Genomic DNA, 27664 nt, shown 5'->3' with positions numbered 1-27664 from the left:
TTGATTTTATACCGAATTTAAATTTTAAAATAGTTTTGTATGACATCATATACTACTTCCGTCCTATAAAAATAGAAGCTACTTTTATTTTACAAGGAAGGTACCCGATGAAGTATTTAGTATCATTTCATATACTCCATTAAAGAAGACTCACTATTGTCCTAGGCAATTTTTATTAGCAATCAAGGTATTGAAAATTTAACTCGAAGTTGACCATAAATAAAAATAAAATAAAAAGTCAATGATTTTCATACTTTATAATTGTGTTAAATATGTTGATTGCGATTTTGTCATCGTAGATTTGGACAATAGAAATGTCATTCATCTACTAGCCAGAGTGAAGATTATTCATTTGTCCGTCCCACATATTATTAATTTCGAAAAAGACATTTCATCCATATTCGGGTAAATTTTATTGGACAAGTGTGTTTTGAATGCAAAGCCCGACAATAGTCCTTTTATTGTGCCAATAGTGACCATTATGTTATTTTCATTCTGAATTCTTGAATGAAACCAGACGGTGTTTTCTGTTTTAGGCAATACAAAGGAAATTTAGAAGTAAACAATTATATTTTGCAGCCCTCTAATGAGCATATTTTGCACAATTATGGTAATTTAGAGTATGGAGATAAATTTATGGTAGAGAAGTTGCCCATTTTCCATTGTTGAAAATTTCTTCCTGGTATCGAGAGGTAATGACGAGCATTGAGAGGTAGTAGTAATGATGGTGAGAGAATTTATTATTGCATTAAATATCAACTTTATATTGTAGAATCCGGATATTATTGATTTCTTCGTATTATTGGCATATGCTATTGTGATGCTATAATGATAGATATATATTGTGTTTTTATAACCATTAGGACTTTGTTTATTGATTTAATACTATAATTCATTTGTTTTAGAGCTCGAACTCACTGTTTATATCTTTAAGTACATTATTTTTTTTAATAATTTATAGTGATTACTAGTAGTAATTATTTATTTCAATAAGTAGAACATAATTTAATTAATGTTAGGAGTTCAATTTCATAGTACTCACTCAGACTCACTACAGATATCCACATTCTTGAGTAAATGACACGATATTTTAGAAAGAATTGTTAGGCAGAGTGAGTAAAGAGAAAAAAATAGTTGAACATTTTAACGAGAAGAGAGAAAAAACGGATTTATTTCCCAGTATAAAAAATGGACATCTTAAATGAGACAAACTAAAAAAGAAAGATGAACAATATTGAGTAGAACGGAGGGAGTACTTAAATATGAGTATATAGATGAGACAAGAACAACAAATGTGATGGCTGGTTAAAGATAAACCTTAATCAGTCCTATTACAAAGTCCCAACATAGAAACATTACTTAATTAACTTGTTGAATAAGGACTACTTGTCCAAATTCACACCATACAAGTTACGACACCATAAAACCGAACACATAGTATGACATAAATCCCAACATAGGGAAATTTTATTTTCACATGCAAACGATACACATAAAGTAGAATAGTATGCCATTTTAGCGACCGTACAAAGCCCTTATTCCTTGGATATCATCTGGATGCAAATTCTTGATCTGTCCGGCTCCGATCCCCGAAAACATGATTGCTGCATTAATCGAGCTATGCCCGAGCCCTAGAAGGTGTCCGATTTCATGAAGCGCAAGTGTTTCTAAGTCGAAAGCACCCGCCACTGAGCCAATAGACCACCTCTCGTCAGCATCATAATGGAACCTTCCATTGGTAGGTGCAAATGCATGAGCTAGGACTCCACCGGGGCCATCAAAAGGGGCTCCATCACCGTGGTCGCGGCGATGGAACTCTATGATCATATCAGAGTTTTGATTGGCTCCCACTTGTGCAAAGGTGAAGTGTGTGGCTAAGTCCCATTTATGGAAGGCACGTGCGACAGGGGCTACAGCGCTTACAGGATAGTTGGGGGAGAATCGAAAAGTGAGATGGGTTTTGGTAGGTGGCCATCTTGGGTTTCCTGGAAAGAAACTGTAGTGTGACACTCTGTGGATGTTGTGTTTCTTGTCACGAGGCTGCATGTAGTTAGTGCCGTTAGCGATATCAGGGTTCCCACACCGCGGGGTTGTCATTTTGGATATCGTGGCATCGTCTACGATACCTGAGGGTTTGATGTGGTAGTTTTCTTGATAGGTTTTGACTGCTGACTCTAGGATATCGTCGAAATCATCGTCAGTGGCTTGAGATTTGTTTTCATATTTGAGGTAACCGAATTTCTCGAGATAGGCTTTGAGCTCGTGGATTTTTTTTGTGTGGTTTCCCTTGTGACAACCTTTTAATTTCTTGATGAAATCAAAAGGTGATGAGGTTTTGTCACTTGGGGTGCTCCTCTTGGCATGGCCAATTGGAGCAAGAAGAATGAAAATGAGGAAGATGAAGGAGATGGGATGAAAGATCTTAAAAGCCATGAATGATTTGTTTTGTGATACATGTTAATGCTACTTATTGTGCGTATTTATAGAATGTGCTTGGCAGAGGTTAAGAATAAAAATATATAGAAGAAGTTAAGAAGTAGTAGAATTTTGGGAGTGTGATTCGTGTTTAAGTGAACGACTTTGGTTGACTTGGAATATTGGGCACAACAAATTATTCTATACTTCTAAACAATTATCGAGCAATATTGGAAGGTGGAGGTTTGGCAGCCCAAGGTCCCCATTACTCAAGGGTATACTAGTAAATATATATGTATTTAACAATTAAAAATACTTAAAATAAATTCTTCCTTTAATTCTGCATGTCTTTTATTTAATGTTTCTGAATTAAATATTGTGGATTTAATTTTCTGTTGAAAGAAATAAGGATTGTTTTTAAAAAAATAAATTTGTGCTCTATTTGATATTTTTAAAATTTGTGTCCAATTGTAAGTTCAATTTGTAATGGGATTATCCAATTTATTTCAAAGAACCTACTTTGCTTCGTAGTATTACCTCCGTTCCCGGTTAAGATGATTAGTTTTCATTTTTTATTTGTCCAAATCAAGCTGAACACATTCTACTTTTGGACTAAATTCTTTCTCTTTCTATGTCTTCTTACCTCATTAAAATATTCAACTAACTGTTTTTCTCTATTTTACTCTACTCAACAACTCCACTTAAAATCTCGTGCTACTTAAAAATATTGTCATCTATTAACTGAAAATATTTTGTACTATATATTAGCTTAAAAACAACTTTTTTCCTGACGTGTACATAGATTTTTCACAAATAGTGGAGATTTAGGTCTTGCTTAGAAGATGGTTTCAACAAGGAAATATTTTTATAAATTTTTTGATTGGATTTTTTGTTGGTTAAGTTGTCGTTGATACCGATTGTCACTGCCTCGGTAGAAAGAAATATTTCCGCAATGAAGTTCCCTACGAGTGCTCTATGCAATAGTACGTAGACCAACTATTGATTGATTGTGTGCAGTGACGGAACCAGTAATTCAAATATGCTAGTGTCTTTTTTTTCAAAAAAGAATTAAATTATTAAAATATTAAATTTTATGATATAATGTATTTATACATTTTACGAAACGTTAGATGATATATAGTATTAACTTTTTGTGATGTGTTTTGATAATTTATCTTATTTATTTTTGGTTCTTTAGCTGTAAATAATCCATATTGTCAAACACATCTTCAGGTTCAGTTACTTGCATCCCACTGTGTTGGCCTATGAGTTCGAGAGTTCGAGCCAGCTGCTCCTTTAATAGATCCATCTTATCTGGGGGTCGGCCTCTAGGTGTCTACCTCGCAAACATGGACATAACACTGATTAGAACTCAAAGAGAGAACACAAACATAAAAATAAAAATAAAAATAAAAATAAAGCAAATAAAATCTAGACTAGTAATCTCAATTATTATCACGATATTAAGCTATAATGACACAAAATTGTCCCCGGCAACGGCGCCAAAAACTTGACTCAACTTATTTTAACACAAGTAGTACCCGCAAGTGTACGGGGACAGTGTAGCAATTAGCAAGCAAGAGTATCGTATCCCACAGAGACAAATCTGTATCAACTTAACTACCACGAACAAATGTTGACTACTATATAGAGAATCATGAAAGGTTTGGTTGTTTTCTAACACTACGAAAAGCATATAATGAACAAAAAGATAAATAAAAGCAAATAAACACGGAGTGAAAAGATAATATTGAGAAAATTGTAGAACTCAAGGATCCGATGCACAATTCCAAGCTCTTATCCAATCAAATTGCCTTACCTTTTGGTGTCTCTAGAGTTACTAAGTCGACCACAATTATAGATTAAAACCCCTCCCGAGGTGAGAAACCTGTAGATTAGGTGCTAGGATTGAAGTCCCCTTCTAATCCTAAAACCCCTAACTCCCAAAAGCTCGATTAGGTCAAAGACCTCACTCAAAACCTCAACTCTCCCGAGTTTTATTGCATTAAGGTGTGAATTATTCCTATTTCCAGATTAATTATTTCATCTCCCGATTAATCTAATTAATCCTACACAATCAAGTGGTGATCAAGAAATTGAAAGAAATAAACCCAAGAATAATCAAATAACTACAAGAGTAAGGTAAGAACAAAATTAATTGGATAAAAACTATGAAATTAGTGCATCTTCACCAAGAATTCTACAAAAAGGTGTTTAGATACTCATGTTCATGGAGAAAACTAAGTTTAACACAAAGAATCAAAAAAAAAAACATGAAAGATAGATACTAAGAACTCATGTGGAACGAATCTATGGAATGACAACTTCAATCTTCCGATTGGAAGTCTTCAATCTTCAATTCCCTCTCTCAAAGGTGTTCTTGGGGGTGTGTGTGAGTGTTAAAGCCGGTAAGTGTTGAATGATATGAACCCTAGGCGTTTTTCCTTTAATCTCCCATAAAAAATCGCGTTTTTGGCAAGAGAATACGCCAAAATAGCGTACCTGGCCGGGTGGAATTATAAAGAGCAAAATTCACCCTGCCGGGTGGTCATTTTCGACCACTTTCTGACCCTTTTCGCGCAGAATCGCTGTACCCGGCCGGGTGGTCATTAGAGTTTCAAGAGTTTAAGAAACAGTTACAAGAGTTGTCAGACAAGAGATATGTATGACTCAATGTTTTACTTTGGAGAACACTGATATTATTTTTGAAGAAGAAAGATGATACACTGCAACATTATATACACTATTGGAAGTCGAATCGAGTGACAGTGAAGAATAAATATCTATTATCGAGAATAGAAGACTTATTTGATCAATTTCAAGGTATGCAGCTGTTTTCGAGTACTGATTTTCGATCAAGATACCATCAGTTGAAGATAGCTAAAGAGAATATTGCAGAGACACCATTTTGAACTCAGTACGCCCATTATGAGTTTTGGTTATGCCTTTCGAATTAACTATTGCACCTACAATTATTTATGGATTGACGAACAAATTCTCTCAACTATTCCTGGGTCAGTTAGTGATTATTTCTATTGACTTACTATTATATTCATGAAGTACAGATAGGCATGTTAATCACTTGCAGTCAGTATTACAAGTTCTACGAGATAAACAGATTATTGCAAGGTTGAGTGAGTATGAGTCTAGCTAACTCATGTGGTATTGTTGGGACACGTGGTATCATGTCGAAGAATAGAAATGGATATACCTAATATTGAAGTAGTTTTCAACTAGAAATGATTCTTGATTATGGTTGAATTGATGAAGAAATTATTACGGAAGAGTTCTTCTTTTATATGGAGTGAAGCATATCAATAGAGTTTTAATGAGTGGGAGCATCGGCTGAATATGTCACCTATTTTGGTTATCTCCGCAGGTACAAGATATTATGTTATTTATAGTGATGCACTTTCTTGAAACATGGATTTGATTATCATTTGACTTAATGGAAAGTTTATTGCTTATGCGTCGTAACAATCGCAAGTACACGAGGTTTCTTATTCTGTTCAAAATCTGTTATTAGCGACATCATTTTGCTTTGAAGATTTGGTATCATTATATGCAGGAACGTTTATATGGTATTTTAGTATCTTATATATTGACAGAGATCCGCGATTTACTATCTCAGTCTTCATAAAGTCTTTTTGTGAGTTTCACCTTAGAAAGGAGTCATGTGATTCGAGCAAAAAGGTAAGTTGAGCCCTCATTATATTGAACTGTGGGATATTGTTGAAAGAGTTGGACCATTGGCGTATATTTTAACATTACCTCCAGAGTTGGCACAGATTCATAATATTTTCTACGTCAGTAGGATTCGGCTTTATCGATCTGATCCTTCACATATTCTGAAAGATCATGATATACAGATTTCTAAAAATTTGACTTATACAGAAGAACATGTCAATATAGTGGACCGCCAAGTAAAACAATTGCGATAAAGATGTTCCAATGGTAAAAATTATTTGGCAAAATCACGGAGTCGAAGAGGCGACTTGGGAAACAGCTGAAAAGATGAGAAAGAACTATCCACATCTATTTACGGGTTAGCAATTTCTTTGAGTACGCTAACATAGAGAGAAGTGAATTTTGCGGACAAAATTCTTAAAGAGGGGAAGAATTGTGACATCCATGACCCAAAACATGCATCATATTTGCATATTTGTGCATTTTATTATGTTTTGCACATTTTATTGTCCTTCAAATTATAGAGACATTACATACACATCATCTAAGGTAGCATTTTTTTCTATTTTTGTTACTGAAAAATTAATATAGCTATAAATAACAGTGCGTAAATTATAATTTGTTCTCACCATGAAATAATTAATTTTGATTCATGCGTGTACTAAATATGCATATATGTACTGGTTACTTTAGAATTTGATATTCCATAGACATATACGTTATACATATATTTATATTCTATTAAAATTATGGGTGAGTGTTTTCTTTTAGTACACATTGAGTTTATTATTTTTATATTTATTTAGAGTTATACAAATAATGCAAATTAGCTAGTATACGTGTTACCTCATAGCTACAATAGTTGTCATCTTAAAAATTAATCAAATAACAAGTGTCATCTAATTAGATAATGTAAAACAAGATAACGTCTATTTATTTATTTTTAGATTTCTCAAAATTATTAAGTCGGCAGGAGACCGAGACTTTTCATACTAGTACTATATATATATATATATATATATATATATATATATATTCCATAGGAATATAGGAAAAGAAAACATAAGAGATGAAAAAATAGAAGAAAAACAGAGGGATGATAAATAAAAACAGAAGAGATGATCAGAGCTTAGGAGTCAGAATCACGAATTTGGTAAAAAAATATCTATAGTAATCAGGTGTGTATAAATCACACTTTTAATTTTACATGTTTTATGTGCTTCTTTGCTAGGTGTTAAATAAAGTGAATAATTTGATTGTATGATGTGACTCTGATATAATCATGTGTTATTTGATATAGATGGTGGAATATGGTAAGGATATGTGATTTGTGCAATTGATATAATATTGTAAATGAATTATATGATAGAAATATGCAGTTTATGCAATTGATATGGTTGCACATGGTTTTAGAATTATTTGAATAATTGGATTGAAAAGGATCGGTGACAGTCTTGCCTGGATCTGATATCAATGGCAATGGACCTACAGGTCAATGAGACCTACAGGTCATATATACAATGGCAATGGACCTTCGGGTCATATATATGTATACAATGGCAATGAGACCTACGGGTCATATATACAATTGCAATGGACCTTCGGGTCATATATATATGTACAATGGCAATGAGACCTTCGGGGTCAGATACAATGGAATCCCGGGCAGATGTTAGGCTTGATTTGTCACAGAATAATAAACTGAATAGTGTGGCATATGCATATGTACATGGATTTGTTTCTAATATTTGTTGGTTATTGTTATATATATCTATATATATATATATATGTATATTGGTTAAAGAATATATTAATATCTGGGATGTGGAATTAAAGGTGAGGTTTATATACACGGAGTTGTGGCTCATATAAACCACTAATATTTTTCAGGAATAAGATATCTGTGAAATTATTCGTTGACGTGGGTCATAGGAACTCCATATGTTATCAGGGTCAGCGGCTAACGCGTTTTGGCAACCTTCTCCTCCTCATCATTTTTGCATGTATATAAATGTGTAGTATATAGAGTGGTGAGAGGGTCCACTACGGTTTAGAATGTTTCAAAATATGTATTTGATAAATATTGAGTTTTGAAATTATATAATATGCGTGTTTCAATTATTTTCCGTGTGGATTATTTTATTTGAAAAATTTGAATTTATTTATAGTAAGTGCATAAGTCATACAGGGTTGGGTGTGACAGTAAGAGTGGATCAAACTATGACTAAGCATTTTACCAGATAAAAGTTCAAATTAAGTTACGAGACAAATTAAAATTTTATACATACATTTTAGTTTATGGTTATGAGCATAAAATGGCCATAATATATTAAGTGATGAGATTAATAATAAAGCTTATTTATAATTTAAAGTAGGAGTTCATGTAAAAAAAATGGATCCCAATTTCTATTACTCATTAGTCATACTCCATCTGTTCAAATATAAGTGAGGAGTTCTTTTTTCACGATTTTTACGAAAATGATATATATTGAATTAAGTGGAGAGAATAAAGTACTATGAGAGAAAAAAAATAAGGGGAGATGTAAATAGAATCATAGAATAAAGCAAGAAAGAGAAAAAAAAGAGAGAAAATAAAGTAAGAGATGGAAAGAGTGTTCTTTTACCAATAAAGAAAAGCAATCATTCATAGTGGGACAACTTAAACATTTATTCTTTTGACACCTCACCTATTTTGATAAGTTATAGTTGAATGAAAAATCAATCACTCATATATTTTGATCACCTCAACAAAAGTGATGCTAGTCGTCTAGGAGCCGGCCAAGCCCCCGCTAGAGTGGTGGCTTGGCCATGATAGATCAGTCGTTGATTGTGTACGTGTGAGTTGGCCTAATAATAGAATGGTTAATGTCTGAGATATAAAATATCTTGTAAACGAGAATTGTGAGAAAAAAGTAGGTTCAAATCATTACTAATATATGGTTAAACATAACCAATACAAAAAGTTGATTATTTTAAAAAGGAAGATTTTTAAGGATTTTAAAAACTGTAAAAGCAACTGGTCCATAGAGTGTTAGGGAGATTCAATATACTGAGCAGAAACAGAACGAATAATCTGAAAGTCGTGATGAAATCACTTTGAGATCAAATCAGTTTCGGTGGTTCTACCAAAATATTTGATCAGATACAATTCAGAGAAAATCAGAACTTTCTTATGTTGATATCTGAGAAAAAAAAAAATTTATGAACCAAACAAGAATCGATCAGTATTTAACAAGATGAACAGACACATCTGTTAATTTCATGAACAGACGCAGCTCGACCCCAGTCAGGGGCTTTGCCCCTTGGACCTTGCCAGGGGCTACCGCCCCTTGGACCCCGCTACCAGGGGGCGCTGCCCCGGACCCCCGTCCATCTGTTAGAGGCTTCGCCTCTAACATCATAATGAATTCAAATAAGCGTGGACTCCGCACCTCCAGACTTATATGATGTCTCATTATGATAATACTAATCTATCAAGTTAATCCAATTACACTAAAATATCCAACATTCCTCCCCTACTTTAGTGCAATCCTTGATTAACTAAAACAAGTCATCTCAAACATTCAAACTTTTGCATAAATGAAATATCATAACAATTGAATTCCACCTCAGTACATTACACATTCCAAATATTCGAATACCCCGGGTGTCTCTAAGGATTGAACCCTGGGAACTTACATTGAATACACGAAGATAATGTACACAAAAGTTTACATAAGAATAAGTTCTATCTTGACACTATATTTTACTAGCCTATGTCCTTATCCTTCATAAACATGTCGAAACCAAGTCCCAGATTTTTGAAGCGGCTAAACTTCATGCTTATATAGGTAACTCCTTTATTCTTGCACCTACATTTGCAATTTTTCAAAAGAACTATTAAGAATATATACATCTAACCTCCTTAACTTGTAGGTCCGAACACATACCTTGGGATGATTTTCAAATGTGTTCCAATCTTCAAATATTAAGTCTTTCACATTGAATTATGCATCTAGTGTCATACTAAATGGGAATTGGGTATCTTAATATCAGAGATTTGTTGTGGACTTTAATCCCATCCCTATAGCTGATTTGTGCACAAGATCTCTACTTAACCCTTTGGTTAAATAATCGGCTAAGTTGTCATGGGTTCTCACAAACTCAACAGATATCACACCATCCATAATAAGTTCACGAATCATGCTATGTCTAACACCTAAGTGTCATGACTTTCCATTATACAATTGACTATATGCCTTAGCCAAGGTAGCTGCACTATCACATCTGATAGATATATGTGATATCGGTTTAGGCCAAAATGGAATTTCATATATTAGATTTCTTAGCCATTCAGCCTCTTTACCAGCTGCTGCTAATGCCACAAACTCCGATTCCATTGTTGAATTCGTGATACAAGTTTGTTTCTTTGATGCCCAACATATAGCACCACCTCCAAGACGGAATACCCAACCACTTGTGGAAGAATGATCTTCCATATTGGTGATCCAACTTACATCCGAATAACCTTCAAGAACAAAAGGAAATCCAGAATAAGACAACCTATAATCTATGGTTCCTTTTAAGTATTTAAATACTCGATTCATTGCTTGCCAATGGATTAAACTTGGATTATGAGTATATCGACTCAAATTTTCAACTGCAAAGGCTATATCGGGTCTAGTACTAATCATAGCATACATTGATGATCCAATAGCCTTTGAATATTCAAGTTGATTCACAGCAACTCCTTTATTAGGCACGAGTTTTGCACTAGGGTCAAAAGGAGTCTTAACTGAAGAACAATCTTTGAAGTTAAACTTTTCCAACACCTTCTCAATATAATGTGATTGAGAAATGGAAATTCTTTGTTCTCCATGTGTGATCTTAATTCTAAGAATCACATCAGCCTTCCCCATGTCTTTCGTCTCAAACTTAGATGACAAAAATTCCTTTGTTTTATCAACTTGATCTTGGTCAGTACCAATGATTAACATGTCATCCACTTATAGGCAAATGATAACCCCTTTACCGGTAGCATCAAATTTGCTATATACACACTTGTCTGCTTGGTTTAATAAAAAACCATTAGAAAACACCACGTCATCAAACTTCTGATGCCATTGCTTGGGGGCTTGCTTTAGTCCATAAAGAGATTTTACCAATTTACAAACTTTATGTTCATTACCAGGCATGACAAAGCCTTCTGGTTGTTTAATATAAATCTCTTCATCTAATTCACCATTCAAGAAGGCAGTCTTAACATCCATTTGGTGAATTACAAGATTATGTATAGCAGCAAGTGCTAACAATAATCTAATTGTGGAAATCCTAGCAACAGGAGCATAGGTGTCAAAATAATCAATTCCTTCCTTTTGTCTAAAGCCTTGAACAACCAATCTGGCTTTATATATGTCTATGCTTCCATCCACCTTCATCTTCGTTTTGAAGATCCATTTACTATTCAAAGCTTCACACCCAGGTGGTAAATCAGTCAGTTTTCAAGTACCATTTTGGATGATAGAATCCATCTCCTCTTGGATTGCCTCTTTCCAAAATGCAGAATCCCTTGAAGCCATAGCTTCTTAGTAGGTCCTTGGATCATCACCAATAGTAAAACAATATTGATATTGAAAATTAATTTCATTTCTTGATCCTTCTAGTAAGTACAATTGGAAATCATTTTCAAAAGACTTAGCTTTTCTTGCTCTACCACTTCTCCTAGCATTAGGAGGTGTATCAATCACTTTTTTCAGACCTAGACCTTGCAATCATGTCTCCAGGTTTAGATATAGACGTGAATCTATCCTCATTGCCAAAATCAGCTTCCCTTGACTTAATAATAGAGTGCACAGATACATAGTCATTGGGTTCTATGACATAGAACCTATAACAAACAGAATTTTCAGAATAGCCAAGAAACACACAATCTATACCTCTTTGACCTATGGTTTTCATTTTGGGGTCAGTTAGTCTTAGCACAGCTCGACAACCCCAAACTCTGAGATAACTCAGTTTTGGTGGTTTCTTATGCCAGAGTTCATAAGGGGTTATCTTGTTCCTTTTATTAGGAACTCTATTCAACAAATAACATGATGTTAACATAGCCTCACCCCAAAATCCTTCACTTAGGCCAGAATAACACAACATTGAATTAATCATTTCTTTCAACGTTCTATTCTTTCTTTCAGCTACACCATTTTGTTGTGGTGTATATGGAGCAGTCGTCTGATGTATTATACCGGTAGATTCAAATATGCTGGATCATAATACTCAACCCCCCTATCAGTGCGAAGAACTTTAATCTTCACACCATGATGAAGCTCTACACTTTCTTTAAAGATTTTAAATTTATCAAGAGCTTCAGCAAAATCTAGTAGCATCATCAATAAAAGTAACTACATACTTTTTAGGGTTTTTGGCTTTTTAAACCAAAACCTTTCCCCGAATTCCGGTTTTTCCCATTGACTATGAGATTTATTTTTAAAACCATGAACTTTCATTTCGTTAGGATTTTCCCAACCTGACCCGAATAGCACATTTCCGACCCGAATAGCATAATTCAAAATGTTAAAGTTGTGTTTTGTTTATTCAAAAGTTGTCATTTGTTATGTAATAATTGTGATTGTATGTATTATTGTGCCAAATAGGATCCAAGTAATCAATTTAGTGACAAATAAGAATGACATGTAGACAACCCAGGTTTCATCGTGGACCCGCCGGGGGAAAATCCTAACGAAATGAAAGTTCGTGGTTTTAAATGCAAATCTCATAGTTCATGGGAAAAACCGGAATTCGGGGAAAGGTTTTGGTTTAATAAGACAAAAATCCTACTTTTTATTACCAAGTGATGGAGTCGAATGAAAATCACACAAATCACTGTGTATAAGTTTTAATACCTTAGTAACTTTATTGACATTCTTATTGAAAGGTTGTCTAGTTATTTTAGTTAACATGCAAGTTTTACACTTTTCAATGTTCAACTCAAATGTTGGTATTAAACTCATTTTCGACATATCTTTCAATCTCTTGTAATGTACATGTCCAAGTCTAGCATGCCACAATTCTGATTTACTAACATGATTACTAAAACTAGTAGAAGTCATGCAAACAGAATTATTAACAAAAGAAATATCTAGATTCAACTTAAACATACCACATAGATAACCGAATCCAATAAAAGTACCATGCCTTGACAGAATGTATTTGTTACTTTCTAACACTTGTTTATAACCACAATTATTCAACACAATACCAGAAACTAAATTCTTACGAATACCAGGTACATAAACAACATTATCTAACACTAAGGAATTTCCAGAAGTAAATACTAGGCTAACAGATCCTATTCCTTTGATGGGTTCAGTTGCAACGTTGCCCATCTTTAAAGAAGATCCATCTTCAATTGGTTTAAAATCCTTGAACCATTGACGATCCTTGCATACATGACATGTTGCACCCGAATCAATCCACCATGAAAGATCATCATCCTGCACATAAAATGCTTCAGAGATTATTGATGCATAATAATTCTCAACAGAATGATCATTAGGTACAGAAAACGAACCTGATTGCTTTTCAGGATCCTTGGATCCACTTGAACCAGCCTCGTATTTCCCTTTCTCTCCACCCTTTCCAGAGTTACAATCCTTCTTGAAGTGCCCGGATTTGCCACACTTCCAGCAAGTCAGTTTAGGCTTCTTATTCCCAGCCTTACTGTCATTCCCTTGAAACATTCGTTTTCCTTGAAACATACGTTTCTCTTTACCAGCCTTTGAGGATTCACTCTCTTCCACCATGTTCACAGAAGAACCAACCATGTTTCTAGCATTACCAACAGAGCCCTTTTCCATTTCACGTATGGACTGTTCAATTTGGAAGTCACTTCAAAGTTCGACCAAATTCAACTCATCCTTCTTATGTTTCAGATTATTTTTAAAATCCTTCCAAGATGGTGGCAGTTTATCAATAATACTAGAGACAGAAATGGATTCATCCATTTTCATATCATATTGGGAAAACTGTCCCAATATCCTCAACAATTCGTTATATTGTTCCATGACAGGCCTCGTATCAACCATTTTATAGTTAATAAAGTTACCAACAAGAAATTTCTTGCTAGAGGCATCTTCTGCCATATATTTGGCTTCGAGGGAATCCCACAATTCCTTAGCAGACTCAACATTTTGATACACATCAAATAGAGAATCAGAAATACCGTTTAAGATGTGACCACGACATATGTAGTCGTCGTTCTCCCACTTCATCCGCCTCCTCGTCTGTTCCAGAGTTTCATTTTCAATAGCCTCGGGCATGGGAGTACTCAGAACGTACACGACCTTGAGATTCGTCAGCATGAAATGCATCTTCTTTTACCAGCGTCTGAAATCCTGCCCAGCAAATTTATCCAACTTCGCGAAACCTTTCGTTCCTTCCTTCACCGTTTCCTTGTTTGACATTTTAATTGATTTGTTTGTTAGGGAGATTCAATATAATGAACATAAACAGAACGGATAATCTGAAAGTCGTGATGAAATCACTTTCAGATCAAATCAATTTTGGTGGTTCTACCAAAATATTTGATCGGATACAATTCAGAGAAAATCGGAACTTTCTGATGTTGATATCTAAGAAAAAAAAAATTTATGAACCAAATAAGAATCAATCAGTATTAAACAAGATGAACAGACACATCTGTTAATTTCATGAACAGACGCAGCTCGACCCCAGCCAGGGGCTCTGCCCCTTGGACCCCGCTACCAGGGGGCACTGCCCCCGGACCCCGTCCATCTGTTAGAGGCTTCGCCTCTAACATCATAATGAATTCAAATAAGCGGACCTCCAGACTTATATGATGTCTCATTATGATAATATCAATCTATCAAGTTAATCCAATTACACTAAAATATCCGACGCAGAGTAGAGAGACTATCTAATAAGAAGGTTTTGGCTAGATTAAATCTATAATATCTAACCTTCAAATTACGTTGACTCCCAACAAAGACGCCATGGAAAAAATACAAGTCGTTGTAATTCTAAAAGTATATTCCTTGAAACTTGTTTGGTAGGGCGTGGTAAATCTTTTTTATATGGATATTGATTTCAACTAGGTAGATGTAAACGAGAGTAAATTTCTTTACCTTAGTCAATTTAGCAGATGAGTTAAATCATAAATTCCTGCAATTAATGTTATTCATGGTGATTTCGTTTGTTATAACAAAAAGTGAAAGTTCAAGTAAAAGTTAAAACCAAAATATGACCATTTCATCTAAGGTTTGAACAATCAATTTTACAAATTTACTTATATAAAATTTACCAACACGGATCCAGGATTTTGGGATCGAGGGTGCAATAAATAATTATAGTGGGTTACTTTCTAGTATTACTACTTTGATAGGTTCTACTCCCTCCGTTTTTTTAAAAATAGCAACTCTTTACATTTTAGTCCGTTCTTTAAAAATAACAATTTTCAAACTTTCTATTTTAGGAAATCTTTACACCCCTATACATCAATTATTTACCACTTATACCACTACAATTAACAACTTAAAGTGGACCCCATGATCTACTAACATTAATTCTATTACTCCTTCCGTCCACCATTAGGAGTCTCATTTATGGACGGCACGAGTTTTAAGAAATGTTAAGAAAAGTGGGTGGAAAAAAGTTAATGGAATAAGGGTCCCACTTGTAAATATTAATTTTAAATGAAATGTGAGTGGAATGAGTTAGTGGAAGGTGAAACCATATTACCATTTATGGTAAAAGTGAACCGGGACTCCTATTCGCGGACGGACTAAAATGGAAAACGGGACTCCTATTCGCGGACGGAGGGAGTACTTTTTTCTCCCATTCTCTCTTACTTTACCAATTTTTCTCCCATTCTCTCTTACTTACTAATTTTTTCCCCCTCTCTCCTACTTTACCAAATTATGCATTAAAACATGTGCCGTTTCAAACCTCTCGAGTACTATTAGATATGGACTGGCTGTAATATTCAAAGAAGGTGGTATACAAACAAATTTAATGGATTAGTTGTGTGTAGGGCATGCTGCGAAATCCTTGGCCAGAAACTCCTTGTGATTTTTTATGGCAAGTTGTGTGTGTAGGGGATAGGGCATGCTTGGTCAGATATTACTTGTGATTTATGATGGACAAGTTGTGTAGGTAGCCAATGTAGGGCATGCTGGAAGATGAACAGGATATTGCTGTGAAATGTCTAGCTTGTACTCCTCACAAGGAGTCGATCTATTGAAGAATGAACTGATATTGATTGCTAAACTTTAGCACTAGAATTTGGTGAGACTTCTAGGTAGTGATGCCCACGGTTTCAAAAACTGCCGGTTCTGATTCCCAAAATGATGGAATGTAACTGGATTGGTAAGGGATTAGCTGGTTCCGGTTCAATTACATATACTCCAACCAATGGATATAGTTGTCCAAAATCAATTTGGTGAGTACAATTTGTTAAGGGATTAGCTGGTTCCGGTTCAATTTGGTGAGTACAATTTTTATAAAATGTAATGAAATCAATGGATATAGTTGTGTCCAAAATCAATAATTTGGCCTAATTTTTCCCTACGATCAACTCGAAATGCTATGAACGCCAACCCTATGCAAATCTTTATGGAAGAAGAAGTCGTTGAACGACGCCAATTTAAAATTTTTAAGAAATATTTAATGAAATTACAATTTTACTCGTCGATAAAGTAAAAATATGTTTATTCTTCCCTTTTTCATTCACTTATATTATCTTGGACACGCCGTAGACTACGCCCTACTAAACATGTTTCAAGGAATATGTTTATGACAAGTGCAATTCCCTTGTAATTACGTAGTCGAACGACTTGTATATTTTTCCAGCGTATGGACTATGGAGTCAATCTTTCTCTCGATCAATACTGATAAAGGGAAAAAGACAATAATAACACGTTTTTTATCCATTTTCCAGGCTCAATTAATAAAATTAACTTAACTGGAATTAGGAAATATTTGACATCGTTTTCAATTTGGCAGTTGAATTAAGCAAAAGATACAATTGGGCGTAACTTTAAATATCAAGGCACATGCAAATAATTTCAAAAATAAAGAATTCGTCAAACGGTAATTACTTAAAATAGCCAAAGGGATTTTTCCTTAATCTAACCAAGTCGGAACAAAAAAAAAAAAAAAACACCAAAATTATGTAATTTTAATAATGAACATGGAATTTGACACCATTTAATTATGGAACACTATAAATCTCATCTTATGTCTCTTGTTGTTGCTTTGTTTTTCGCTACAATACTTCCAAATTAAATGATTGCATAAAAATCATAAATAGATCAAATTTACATTAACTTTCGATTTTATCATTTGGAGCTGTTCAGTGACCTAATTTTTTGGACTTACAATGCTATGTTAATTAAGGTTCAATTAATCTAATTGTTTCCTAACCTTTAACGAAAAAAGGGTAGAGATATTTATTGGTTTTATAAGTATATGTTTGGAATCTTAATTTAAAACAATCAAACATTTAATATTACCTGTGTTTAATCCATTTATGATTTGAAACCTGCAACAATAGTTTACAAGGATTAGAATAGTGTGTTGTTGATGACCTGGTCATTATTTATCAATTAATTCTACACCCAATATATTCCAAGTCCAAGTCAGTCAATTAAGCCAAAGCAAACCCAAAAATTAAATTATTCTTGACTTCTTCTATTTTTTTTGACACCATGACTTCTTCTAGTTATATTATTTTCCTCTGCCAAGCACAGGCTATAAATATGTACAATAGATACCGTTAACATGTGTCACAAAACAAATTATATACTCTTTACTTTTTTTTCCATTGCTCATTCATGGCTTCCAAGATTTTTCAGCCCATCTCCTTCATTTTCCTCATTTTCATACTACTTGCTCCAATTGGCCATGCCAAGAGGAGCACCCCAAGTGACTAAATATCATCCTCTTTAGATCTCTTCAAGAAATTAAAAGGTTGTCACAAGGGAAACAACACAAAAGAAATCCACAAGCTCAAAGCCTATCTCGAGCAATTTGGCTATCTCAACTATCCAAACAAAACCCATGCCACTGATGATGATTTCGATTATATTCTGGAATCAGCCCTCAAAATCTATCAAGAAAACTACCACATCAAACCCTCAGGCATCGTAGACGATGCAACGATATCAAAAATGGTAACCCCACGATGTGGGGTACCTGATATCGTTAACGGCACTAACTACATGCAACCTCGTGGCAAGAAACACAATTCGTCTAGCTCGAGCAACATCCACACAGAATCCCACTACAGTTTCTTTCCAGGAAAATCTAAATAGCCATCTACTAAAACCCACCTCACTTATAGATTCTTTTCCAACGTTCCCACATATGCTATAAACCCTGTGGCAAGTGCCTTCCAAAAGTGGGAGTCTTCCACCCACTTCACCTTTGCACAAGTCCAATCCAATCAAAATTCTGATTTGGAAATAGGGTTCTTTAGAGGTGATCACGGAGATGGATTCCCTTTTGAGGGCAACACCATAGCTCATGCATTTGCACCACCAGTTGGAAAGTTCCATTACGATGAAGATGATAGATGGTCGTTGGGGCAGTTGCGGGTGCTTTACACCTGGAAACTGTCGCGCTTCATGAAATCGGACACCTTTTAGGGCTTGATCATAGCTTAGAAGAAGCGGCAATCATGTACTCTATGATCGGAGTCCGGAGAAGGACAAATCAAGAACTTGCATACAGATGATATTGCAGGGATAAGAGCTTTGTACAATCGCTAAAATATTAGATTTAAAGCTGTCATAATAATTTATGTATTTTTTTCATGTGAAAATAATTTCCTAATTTTGGAATTTCTGTAATAGCTGTAGTACGTCTCTGATTCTGTGATTCTATTATTGGTTTATTATGTATCGAATGTAATATGGTTGAGCATGATATAATTGCTCATTTCCGAGCATGGTACGTTTACAAACAAAAATTAGCACCCTTATATATAATTGCATTAAAAGTTGTCCTTAACCATATCTGAGTTTTGATTGGTTCCGACTTGTGCAAAGGTGAAGTGTGTGGCTAAATCCCACTTATGGGAAAGTTGGGCAAGATTCTAAAAGTGAGATGGGTTTTGGTAGGTGGCCATCTAGGGTTTCCTTGAAAGATACTGTAGTGAGACACCATGTGGATGTTGCTAGAGCTCACCCTCATTCTTTGTCTGTATGAGAGAACATTGGGTGATTATCTTTTATAGTTACACATCTTTTGATATTTTACTCTTTTTATCATTGAGGGATAATTAAAAGTCATTCTTTTATAACTACATGCTAGATCTCTCTCATTCTTTGTTTTGCGTGGTGTAGTTTGCTTTTGATACTAATAGGATCTTTCAATTATTTAGTTATATTTTATTTCTTGTTCGATAAGTTAGGTGGTATTCTAGTATTATAAATAGGAGAGTTTGTTATCATTTGAATATATTATTTTCCTAACCTAAAGGGTGCAATCTGAATATATTCGTTCTCTCTTTGTTGCTGATCGGAAAACGTTCGTGAAACAACAAATCGTGACCTTTCCTTCGAGCTTGTCGAAGGACCGATCACCTTATCATTCCGAGAAGTTAGTTAACCGGTCTCGTTACGGAGAACGTATGTAACAACTGGTGCATTCATCCCGTACTCATCCTACGTCTTCGTTCATCCATATTCCCCAAATAAATCACCAAAACCAAAAAAAAAAAAAACGTTCAGTCCCAGCACCTGCCCGATCACCTCCCACTGTCGAGATTCACCGCCGCCGTTCAACGTTATCATGTCACACAAATACACCGGATTGAGGCGTTATGAACAACTGTTCGATCAATTGGATGCCGCTATCTCCAAGTTAGAATCACGTTGTGACAAAATTGAACGGCGTGTGACAAACTTGCCTGCGTCAAAAGCAACGTATGTACATCAGGCGTGCTACGATGCCCGCGGACGCACTCGTCCAACCTGCTGGGATCCGCCATCTCGAACACACGGTCTCCGTGTTGAAGAGATTCGCGATCCTCCATTGCCGGAGCCACCGCCACAATACACGCCTACACCGTCTCAACATCTGTTGCTTGTGCAGTCCAGCAGGTCTATTTACTGGGACCCTCCCGGGCAAGGCAATCACGGCGAATCCCGACCCATGATCAGCCATACGGTATGCCCCTTATGAACAGCCACGATTCCCACCCGACGTGTATACTGGCCGGCAGTGACACTGCCAACAGCCCCAGAAGCGGAACCAACACTTCACGTTCCCAAGCTCCCATTCACCAACACAACCACAGCTCGTGCTCGACCAAAAGCCACCGCCGCAACTCGTGCTCGACCAGCAGCCACCACCAAGTCACCGCTACTCAGCAGCGCCACCCCTTGCTGCTGCTGCACCGCCGCCACCGCTATGATCTGATCTTCCACTAAAGCAGCCATGTCACGACCGCCCTTTCTAGGGTCAATAAATGCGGGTGGTCGTAACTAATAGGACTTAAAAAAAGAGAAAATATTCGATGGTTTCAATAAAGAGTTGACCAAAATAATTAATATTCAAATAACAGAGGGAAGATCAGAGCAATGTGTTAACTCCAACGACAAACGATTAATATTTTATGATCCAAGAGAAAAAAGAGGTTCAAAATATAATTGCGAAAAATAGTTTTATCTTAGCGGAAGCATCCAAGAGTAAGAGTGACGTCGTGTATGAAGACACGATGACCCTCGGAGTTCAAAATAAAATCTAACAATAATTCAGGTTCGACTCAACACCACTCCAAGCTCGTCGCCGCTCAACCTACACATAAGGAAAACATATGCAGGACTGAGTACTGTAAAATACTTAGTGGACTCATGCCGAAAACAATTTATCAAAAATATTTATATTTATCATGTCATTGTAGGTAACCATCGGGGTTTAAGTTTTTTTTAAAGGCCCAAGGCACCAAAAATATTTCCATCGTTCAAAATTCGCGGCTGCGCAGCCATTTTCCCATAGACGTTTACCATATCTGCTCATACATGACTTGGAATGTGGCCACAAACCAAGTCACTAGACCGGCCAACCCGTACGCTGACACACAGTCTACCATAGGTGTACACTAATCCAAGTAGGGTTTCCGGCTCTACAGGGACCCGAATTCGATTTAAATAATAAATGGCAAAACCATTTCAGATAGGCACGTTAAAACAAAATACGGCATGATAAACAGTTTCACATTTAATTCCCATCGATAAAATAGTTAGGACATTGTCCTTATTTAAAAAGAGAGCCCACCTCGTTCGCTTAATCCTTAGTTATATTCTTTCCCTTGCGATCACGATTCACTTGCGAGGAATCACCTTTAGAATTTTAACAACACATAGATCAACACCAAGGATCAAGCAAATAAATAAGATGCATGCATCCTGAGGATTCGATTATTTTATCAATAAAGAGTAAAAGTTTGCATATGAATTTTAAAATAAAAGGGGCAGAAGTTTCCACTCCAGAAACGAGCACCACTCTCTTCTCCAAAACAGAACACAAAATTGAACAGAAATTAGAGCTCCGTCGCCCTGCCCAAAGTCGACGCCGCTGCTGTCACCAATTCGTCGCCCCGCGTACACCGCCGTCGTCGCTCGGTGCCGCAGCAGCCGCTGCGTCGCTGCTCAGGCAGCCCCGATTTCTCTCCCCGAGGATAAGTTCTTAAAATTTGATTTCGGTTATTTAAATGTTCGATCTTTTATTCGGGTTGCTTTGATTTATTCGATTAGATTCAGTTACTGATTCCATGAGATGCACGAATTCGAGGCAAAAGCAGAGAGTGCGTTGAGGTTGGGTACGGGGTGTATACTTCAACGGAAGCTTTGTGAATGAATAGGCGATGGTTCCCCTCTTGAATTTGGTTCTTGATTTCTGATAGAGAGGTTACAAAGAGTTGATTTCAAAACTTATAGAATAGAGATGGGCAGATTATACATACGAAATCACCTTGAGTTTGGTTGGATTGAAAAAGGAAGAAACTTGTTCACGCAAGGAGCCCGAGTTAGGTTTTAATTCTTGAACATGGGATTCACAGCTTGTGTAGAGAAAAGAGGTTTATTAGTACAAAATCATTGGAGGGGATTAATCGATGAGATTCGGAAGGTAGATTTTGGATTACCTTAGTTTAAAGTCGCCGACGGGAAGGAGATGAAGGTGTTGGATGATGCTTCTTCTCTGTCGAATTTTTTCACTGTGGGTGTGTTTGAGATTGTGGAAGAATGGTGTTGAGTGAGTGAACGGCGGTGGGGAATTAGGGTAGAGGAATAATATAACCGTGACTTGCAGGAGTATAAGAGGTTATTGATTTCCAATCAATTTAAATTAAAGGATGGTTATTGAAGAAGGGAAGAAACGGTATGAGCGTAAGGAGAGGGTGTGAAAAGAGTAATTAAATTCATAATTTATTTGGGGATTAATTGTTGCCTTTGACTGATTTTAAAATTGTAGAATTATTTGCAGATTGAGAGGGGGGAAACGGCAGATTTGGAGAGGAGAAAATTTGTGCTAGGATCTCCTAATTTCTTGGAATTATTTAGTGTAAGATTTAATTTATTTGTGCTCAAGACTATATGTATTTTTTAAATTGTGTAGCCCACAATTTAAAATTCACAAGATTTAACTTGTATCACTTATTTAATTCGTCGGACTCAATACGAAATTGAATCCAATAAATATTTCTCACGGAAAGCAATTATTAATATATATATATACAAAATTAATTTCGTCATCGCATATTTAAACCCTAAATCAAATTAGGGCACAAGAATAACAAATAAACAAAATTTACTCGTCAATTAATCCACGGACTCCACGGCATTAAAAGCATTAAAAAAAATTTAGGGTTCAAAAATTAGGATTCAAAAAGTGGGACGTTACAAGCCAAGTACAACATCTACTATTCAGCTGCCGCCCTCCGCCACCCCGAGACCGTGTCAGCCCTTGCTACTGCTATCCGTGAAAGCTCCATTATCAGCCTCTTCTCATCAACTGCAAGATGATGTCTCAAGCTCGAGGAAAAAGGAGTTGGAGAAAGATTGCATGATAGTGAAGAGAAGAGGGAGAAGTTGATCGTACTTAATAATGTGTGGAATCAAAAGAGATAGAGAAAGAGAATGACTCTAATGCCAAAAGAGAAGGAGATACGACCTGAAGCTCTGGGATCCGGTTTAGAGACAAAATAAAAAGATTTAAGTATGCTTCCTGAGAAGAAGCGGATCAAAAGAGAAGATGGAGATTCTATGCCTTGTTGAAGAGGGCAAGACTGCAGTTGAGATTCAAAAGCACGACCTTGAAGGGGAAATGGAAGATAGGAAAGGGTTATTTGAGAATGAGATTAGAGTCACGACTGAAAAATTGGTTACGAAGAAGACCGCAAACAACAATACGATGAAAATATTGAAAAAGAGAGGGCAGTCTTATGCGTTTGATCCCGGAGGGACTCTTCGCCGAGTCGTGGTTCCCACCTTGAGGACAAGGTAGATTTCAACCGTGGGGGAGTTGATACGAATAGGATCTTCCAATTATTTAGTTATATTTTGATTCACCATATCTTTCCTATATTTGTTTCTTGTTCGATAAATTATGGTAGTATTGTAGTGGGGAGTTGATATGAATAGGATCTTCCAATTATTTAGTTATATTTTGATTCACCATATCTTTCCTATATTTGTTTCTTGTTCGATAAATTAGGGTAGTATTCTAGTATTATAAATATAAGAGCTTGTTATCATTTAATCAATAAATAAATATATTATTTTCCTAACCTAAACGGTGCAACCTGAATATATTTGTTCTCTCTTTGTTGTTGATCGGAAAACGTCCGTGAAACAACAAATCTGAATATATTCGTTCTCCTGACCTTTCCAGTGTTGAAAATTTCTTCCTGGTATCGAGAGATAATGATGAGAATTGAGAGGTAATTAGTTTTGACTTTTGAAGGTGAGAGAATTTATTATTGCATTAAATATTCGTATTATTGGCATATGCTATTGTGATGCTATAACGATAGATATATATTGTTTTCATTGATTTAATACTATAATTCATTTGTTTTAGATCTCAAACTCACTGTTTATATTTTTCAAGTACATTATGTTATTCAATAATTTATAGTAATTACTACTCCCTCCGTCCCGCTTAAAATGACACGTTTTCCTTTTTAGTTTGTCCCAACTAAGATGACACATTTCTTTTTTTGGAAACTTTCTCTCTCCAATTAATACACTCAACCACTTTTTCTCACTCTTATTAAAATATATCTTTCTTTATCTCTCTACTTTAATACTTACATCCACTTTTTCTCTCTCCAATTAAACACTTTAACCAATAACTCCTAAAATCCCGTACCGGCTAACCAACGTGTCATCTTAGCCGGGACGGAGGGAGTAGTAATTAATTATTTCAATAAGTAGAACATAATTTAATTAATATTAGGAGTCTAATTTCATAGTCCGCTCAAGATGTCCCCACATTCTTGAGTGCATGACACGAGATTTTAGGAAAAATTGTTAGGTGGAGTAAGTAGAGATAAACAAGTAGTTGAATATCTTAATGAGGAGAGACGAGAGATGGATAGAAAATAAACATCTTGAGTAAAACAAAGTATAAAGAAAACATAAACATATTGAATGAAACTGAAAGAGTACTTAATTATGAGTATATAGATATGACAAGAACAAACAAATGTAATGGCTGGTTAAAGATAAACCTTAATCAGTCCTATTACAAAATCCCAACATAAAAACATTACTCAATTAACTTGTTGAATGAGGACTACTTGTCCAAATTCACACCATACAAGTTACAACAACATAAAAGCAAACACGTAGTATGACATAAATCCCAACATAGGGAAATTATTTTCACATGCAAACGATACACATAAAGTAGATTAGTATGCCATTTTAGCGACCGTACAAAGCCCTTATTCCTTGGATATCATCTGGATGCAAGTTCTTCACCTGTCCTGAACTGATCGACGGAAACATGATTGCTTCACCAACTGAACTGTGTCCAAGCCCTAGAAGGTGTCCGATTTCATGAATTGCAACGGTTTCAAGGTCATACGCACCCGCCACCGATCCAATGGACCACCTCTCGTCGCCATCGTAATGAAACCTTCCATCGGTCGGTGGAAATGCATGAGCTATGACTGCACCGGGGCCATCAAAAGGGGATCCATCTCCGTGGTCACGGCGATGGAACTCTATGATCATATCAGAATTTTGATTGGCTCCGACTTGTGCAAAGGTGAAGTGTGTGGCTAAGTCCCATTTATGGAAGGCACGTGCCACGGGGGCTACAGAACTTACCGGATAGTTGGGGGAGAATCGAAAAGTGAGATGGGTTTTGGTAGGTGGCCATTTAGGGTTTCCTGGAAGGAAAGTGTAGTGAGACACTGTGTGGATGTTGCTAGAGCCCGACTCGTGTTTATTGCCATGAGGCTGCATGAAGTTAGTGCCGTTAGCGATATCAGGGTTCCCACATCGCGAGGTTGTCATTTGGGATATCGTTGCATCGTCTACGATGCCTGAGGGTTTGATGTGGTAGTTTTCTTGATAAGTTTTGACTGCCGACTCTAGGATATCGTCGAAATCATCATCAGTGGCTTGGGATTTGTTTTCATATTTGAGGTAACCAAATTTCTCGAGATAGGCTTTGAGCTCGTGGATTTCTTTTGTGTGGTTTCCCTTGTGACAACCTTTTAATTTTTTGATGAAATCAAAAGCTGATGAGGTTTTGTCACTTGGGGTGCTCCTCTTGGCATGGCCAAGTGGAGCAAGTAGTATGAAAATGAGGAATATGAAGGAGATGGGATGAAAGATCTTAAAAGCCATGAATGATTTGTTTTGTGATACATGTTAATGCTACCTATTGTACTATTTATAGAGTGTATTTGGCAGTTGTAAAGAATAAAAATATATAGAAGAAGTGAAGAAGTAGTAGAATTTTGGGAGTGATTCGTCTTTAAGTGAATGACTTTGGTTGACTTGGAATATTGGGCATAACAAATTATTCTATACTTCTAAACAATTATCGAGCAATATTCGGAGGTGGAGGTTTGGCAGCCCTGGTCCCCATTACTCAAGGGTATACTAGTTAATTAAAAATCCTTAAAAATTAAAAATCCTTAAAATAAAAAATACTACGTTTTAGGTTTAAGTTTTTTCATTCCTTTAATTATGCATGTCTTTTATTTAATGTGTTTGAATTAAATTTTGTGGATTTAATTTCCTGTTGAAAGAAATAAGGATTGTTTTTTTATATTTTTTTATTTATTTAAATTTGTGCTCTTTTTGATATTTTTTAAATTTGTGTCCAAAATTTAAGTTCTCTTTTGTAATGGTATTGATTTCATTGAATTGTATGGATTATCCAATTTATTTCAAAGAACCTACTTCGCTTGGTAGCATTTCCTCCGTCCCATTTAAGATAGTAATTATTTTTCCTTCTTTATTTGTCCAAATCAAGATGAGCAATCTACTTTTGGATTAAACTTTCTCTTTCTCTTTCTTCTTACCTCGTTAAAATATTTAGCTAACTTTTTCTCTCTATTTTACTCTACTCAACAGCTTCACTCAAAATCTCGTGCCACTTAAAAATATTGTCTATCCTTTTTGTGACGGAGGGAGTAGTTATCTATCAGAATTTAACTGAAGATATTTTGTACTATTAGCTTAAAAATCAACTTTTTTCCCGATGTGTACATAGATATTTCACAAATAGTGGAGATCGGAGGTCTTGCTTAGAAGATGGTTTCAGCAAGGAAATTTTTTATGAAGTTTTCGGTTGGATTATTTGTTGGTTAAGTTGTCGTTTATACCAATTGTCACTGCCTCGGTAGAAAGAAATATTTCCGCAATGAAGTTCCCTACGAGTGCTCTATGAATAGTACGTAGACCAACTATTGATTGATTGTGTGCAGTGACGGAACCAGTAATTCAAATATGCTAATGTTTTTTTTTTCAAAAAAAGAATTAAATTATTAAAATATTAAATTTTATGATATAATGTATTTATACATTTTACGAAACGTTAGATGATATATAGTATTAACTTTTTGTGATGTGTTTTGATAATTTATCTTATTTATTCTGTCGACCGATGGAAAATCTATCTTATAAGTTTTGAAAATTTTTCTTTAATAATTTTTTTTTTTGGAATCAAGCTAGTTTTTAGTATAATTTTAAAAAAATTAAATAATTTGTGATTATTTTATAGTATTAATTAGTAAGAGTGGAATCAAACTAAGCATTTTACTAGATAAAAGTTCAAATTAAGTATGAGAAAAATTAATATTTTATACTAGTACATTTTAATTTAGAGTGAACTACAAAAATGGTCCTTGGACTATGGGTTTATCTCGCCCATAGTCCCTGGACTTTACAAATATCGCCATTAGTCCCTGGATTAAGGGTTTATCTCGAAATTGGTCCTTTTGGCTTTTTTTTGGTACGAAAATGCCCTTTTGAGGGGTTTTGGGGGGTTTGGGCAATTTGGTCTTTTTACACTTTTAACATTTTAAATATGATATTATTTC

The 27664-nt window shown here is 35.5% G+C and overlaps 1 long non-coding RNA gene and 3 pseudogenes across 2 annotated transcripts; 1 reads left to right on the top strand and 3 right to left on the bottom strand.

Annotated features, from left to right (window-relative positions):
• Positions 1 to 1253: 1253 nt before the first annotated feature.
• Positions 1254 to 2457, bottom strand: LOC125214086 (metalloendoproteinase 3-MMP pseudogene; annotated as a pseudogene).
• Positions 2458 to 17912: 15455 nt separating this feature from the next.
• LOC125209381 (metalloendoproteinase 3-MMP pseudogene) lies at positions 17913 to 19060 on the top strand (annotated as a pseudogene).
• Positions 19061 to 20744: 1684 nt separating this feature from the next.
• Positions 20745 to 22674, bottom strand: LOC148930297 (uncharacterized). 2 transcript variants are annotated; one of them, XR_016136142.1, is made up of 4 exons: positions 22244 to 22674; positions 22072 to 22159; positions 21376 to 21996; positions 20745 to 20895 (listed from the first exon to the last, which is right to left on the bottom strand). It is a non-coding gene; the product is annotated as an uncharacterized LOC148930297 (long non-coding RNA). The 2 variants fall into 2 exon arrangements; XR_016136141.1 differs by having other exon boundaries at positions 21376 to 22159.
• A 2093-nt stretch (positions 22675 to 24767) lies between these two features.
• On the bottom strand, positions 24768 to 25995 carry LOC125213096 (metalloendoproteinase 3-MMP pseudogene; annotated as a pseudogene).
• Positions 25996 to 27664: the final 1669 nt, after the last annotated feature.

Source organism: Salvia hispanica, chromosome 3, assembly GCF_029641045.1.
Source record: "Salvia hispanica isolate PSC_SH4W2 chromosome 3, Shi_PSC_v1, whole genome shotgun sequence".
Taxonomy (NCBI): Eukaryota; Viridiplantae; Streptophyta; class Magnoliopsida; order Lamiales; family Lamiaceae; genus Salvia; species Salvia hispanica.
Note: the sequence above shows the minus strand (reverse complement) of the source record. Positions and strands in the feature narration are given on the sequence as shown.